A 4,308-nucleotide genomic window follows, 5' to 3' on the forward strand; every position below is an offset into this window, starting at 1 on the left:
CTACCACCTTCCCCTGGTCAAGTAATAAGTCCAGGTCTAGAGATGGAACAGATAAACCGAACTATTCTGTGTTGTGTGTATGTATTTTCTTTCTTTCCTTTCCCCTTTCATCTTTCCCCTCCCCTCCCTTCCTTTTTTATGAATTTGTAGGCCCAAGAGGAGAGAAGGTGTTTTATTTTTATAATTTATTTATTTATTTTTTAAAACAATTTTATGATGTCAATTTTAAATAGTTTTAAGACATTGCATTTTCCACCTAACAATACAGTGCTTATAAAGTGCAATGTTATATTTCCTTTCCTTGTGCACGTAGTCCATATTCAAGTATCAAGGATGCCCAGTTTACTAACTATAGCAGCTCAACTTTAAAACTGCCATGGAATTTGCTACAAATTTGGGTCCTTCAAATGTTTTGTGTGGAACATTGCTAGACCTATTCTTAGCTTGGCTTAATCAACCTCTTCAATGGTGGGCCCAGAGGAGGCACCTGCAGATGGGGGAGCTCCACCACCAGGGAAGCCTCCAGGCATGCCTCCAGGCATGCCTCCTGCACCCTGGTACAGCTTCGTAATGACGGGATTGCAGACCTTCTCCAGCTCTTTCTGCTGATGCTCAAATTCTTCTTTTACTGCAGTCTGGTTCTTATCCAGCCAGTTGATGATTTCATTACACTTGTCCAGAATCTTCTGTTTGTCCTCATCGTTGATTTTACCCTGACGCTTTTTATCTTCAACAGCCGCTTTCATGTTGAATGCTTAAGATTCAACTGAATGCTTGATGGACACCTAGCCTCGCTGCTTCTCATCTTCAGCTTTGTGCTTCTCAGCTTCCTGGACCATGTGCTCAATGTCTTCCTGGCTCATGCGACCTTTGTCATTTGCGATGGTGATCTTGTTCTCTTTTCCTGTACTCTTATCCACAGCAGAGACATTGAGAATGCCATTAGCATCAATATCAAAGGTGACCCCAATCTGAGGAACACCCCGGGGGGCAGGAGGTATGCCTGTGAGTTCAAACTTGCCAAGTAGGTTGTTATCCCTGGTCATGGCACGCTCACCTTCATAAACCTGAATGAGCACACCAGGCTGGTTGTCAGAGTAGGTAGTGAAAGTTTGGGTATGTTTGGTAGGAATGGTAGTATTGTGCTTGATGAGAACAGTCATGACTCCACCAGCAGTTTCAATGCGAAGAGAAAGACGGGTGACATCCAACAGCAGCAAATCTTGAGTATTTTCAGATTTGTCTCCAGAAAGGATGGCTGCCTGGACAGCTGCACCATAAGTGACAGCCTCATCAGGGCTGATGCTCTTATTCAGTTCCTTCCCATTGAAAAAGTCTTGTAGAAGTTTCTGAATCTTGGGGATACTTGCAGAACCACCCATCAAGACAATATTGTGGATCTGAGACTTGTCAAACTTGGCATCCTGAAGGGCTTTCTCTACAGGGTCCAGGATGCCACGGAACAGGTCAGCATTTAATTCTTCAAACCAGGCACGAGTAATAGAGGTATAAAAGTCCATTCCTTCATATAGAGAATCAACTTCAATACTGGCCTGGGTGCTGGAAGAAAGTGTGCACTTAGTGCGCTCGCAAGCAGTATGGAGGCAACGTGCTGCCCGCTTGTTCTCACTGTTGTCCTGCTTATGTTTTCATTTGAACTCTGCAATAAAATGGTTTACCATTCGGTTGTCAAAGTCTTCTCCACCTAAGTGGGTGTCTCCAGCAGACTTGACCTCAAAGATCCCATCTTCAGTAGTGGGGATTGACCCATCAAAAGTGCCACCTCCCAAGTCAAAGATCAGCACATTCCTTTCAGCTCCAACCTTTTTGTCTAAGCCATAAGCAATAGCAGCAGCAGTTGGCTCACTGATGATTCATAGTACATTAAGACCAGCAATATTTCCAGCATGTTTGGTAGCCTAATGCTGAGAGTTGTTAAAATAGGCAGGTACTGTGACCATAGCATTGGTAACAGTCTTCCCAAGGTAAGCCTCTGTGGTTTCCTTCATCTTTGTCAAAACCATAGAGGACACCTCCTCTGGACAGAAACTTTTGGTCTCTTTCTTGTATTCTACTTGGACCTTGGGCCTGCCAGCATCGTTCACCACCATGAAGGGCCAATGCTTCATATCAGATTGGATGACAGCATTGTCGAATCTACCTCCAATCAGATGTTTGGCATCAAAAACTGTGTTGGGATTCATTGCAACTTGATTCTTTGCAGCATCAATAGTTCAGTGTCAGTAAAGGCGACATAACTTGGGGTGGTTTGGTTTCCCTGATCGTTGGCAATTATTTCCACTTTCCCGTGCTGGAAGACACCCACACAGGAGTAGGTGGTGCCAAGATCAATGCCAACTGCAGGTCTCTTAGACATAGTTACTTCAGTAATGGGACTGGCCCGGCTTGAGAAGGGAACAGCTACCTGGAGAGCTAATGCCGCATTCAATGAGACCCTTTTTAGTTTTATTTTTATAAGTAAATTTTTATTTTAAGCTAGGGACACCTGGGTGGCACAGTCAATTAAGTGTCTGACTTCAGCTCAGGTCATAATCTCATGGCTCAAGAGTTTGAGTCATGGCTCTCGGCTAACAGTTGACATCCTGGAGCCCCTTTTGGATTCAGTGTTTCCCCCTCTCTCTGCCCCTCCCCTGCTCATGCTCTGTCTGTCTCTCTCAAAAATAAACATTAAAAATTATATGGAACTCCTGATGTTGATTTTTTTTTTTTTTTAGCACTGTGTAAGGAATCTTAAGAATCAACCAACACTCAGGAAAGGACATATTAAGAGAGAATCCTGATGACATAGGTAGAAACCTGTATCTAGACATTTCAAAATCCTTAGTTTCATGTACCACTATATTGGCATTAAAGTAGTTTCAAGTGACAAAACTAGTTTAAACAAGCCATCCATAGGGTGATTTTCAGGATTATTTTTTCAACAACAAAATCTGCTTTCCTTTTACCATTAAACCCTCAGAGTGGGCTCAACTCTCCTTGACTTCAGTAAAGGTCAAGTAGAAAAAAATAATAGGTTCTACAGTTGCTGTGTTTCTCAGCCAAGTGTCACAAAGAACAAATCCACAATTTTTAGTCTACCCTAGAGCTTCTTGCAAGTAATGACACCAACACCAACAATAAAATAGGTGGGGAAATTGGATTCACAGGAACCCCTTATTTATGCAAGATATAAATGTCAATGAGTAAAATGTGTAGGGTACCAAAGTTCATGAGCAGGCAGTCTTATTACAGTGCCTTCTATTTATAATCCAAGTCTGAACATTTATCTGTTTTCCACTGCTAAAGTCTCTCTCTAGACCTTTCCCAAAGGTGGAGTTAGCTAAAACACAGCTTACCACCTCTTGTTACTATTTCCTTCCTTTGCATGTGGCTTTTCATATTATAATCTTAGTGGTGTTAAGTAAGTCTTTGTAGCCTGGAGAGCCAAGAGCGGGGCTTGCATAGTATTTTGGCTGTTCTTACTTGTGTGAGAAATTCTTTTTCCTTATTCTGTTTTTACTAGCTGGGTATGAAAGCACCTCCTCCTTACTGTGCTGATTATGAAAATTCAGTATAGCAGCAAAGAACTCCTGTCAACATATTTCTCTTAGCCTTAATTCTTGCTCCTAAATAGCATAACGATGAGGAGCATGGACACTGGGACCAAACTGAAGTTGGAATACTGGCCCCAATTACTGGCTGTGTGATATCGGGGAAATCATTAACTCAGATTGTGCCTCAACCTCCTCATCTCTAAAAAGGGGAGAATAAGAGGAACTAGTTCATACTGATTTTGTCAAGATTAATTATGCTTTTATTATTTGAGCTGTATTAGATGACCTCAACATATGATATATAAAATATACAATATTTGCAAGCTTATTTATTTAAAAATAAACTTAAGTATATATCTATATGCATATTCCATTCTCTGCTGTAAGGTGAGAGAACTTCCAAATTGGTGAAGAGAATTAAAAAAAAAAAAATGTTTATTTATTTTTGAGAGAGAGACAGAGCGTGAGGTGGAGAGGGACAGAGAGAGAGGGACACAGAATCAGAAGCAGGCTCCAGGCTCTGAGCCATCAGCACAGAGCCTGATGTAGGGCTCAAACTCACAGACTGTGAGATCATGACCTGAGCTGAAGTTGGATGCTCAACCAACTGAGCCACCCAAGTGCCCCTGGTGAAAAGAATTTTTAATCACAATAAAAAACTTACAGTTACCAAATTAATACTATAACTCTTTCTGCAGCACCTTGGTTAGGATGCTCTTCTTGGAACAAAATTATATTTGTTAGCATTAATGAG

At 41.5% G+C, this 4,308-nt stretch overlaps 1 pseudogene; it reads right to left on the reverse strand.

Annotated features, from left to right (window-relative positions):
• Positions 1-292: 292 nt before the first annotated feature.
• On the reverse strand, positions 293-2,382 carry LOC125920832 (heat shock cognate 71 kDa protein-like; annotated as a pseudogene).
• Positions 2,383-4,308: the final 1,926 nt, after the last annotated feature.

The sequence above is a fragment of the Panthera uncia genome, chromosome C2, assembly GCF_023721935.1.
Source record: "Panthera uncia isolate 11264 chromosome C2, Puncia_PCG_1.0, whole genome shotgun sequence".
Lineage (NCBI taxonomy): Eukaryota > Metazoa > Chordata > Mammalia > Carnivora > Felidae > Panthera > Panthera uncia.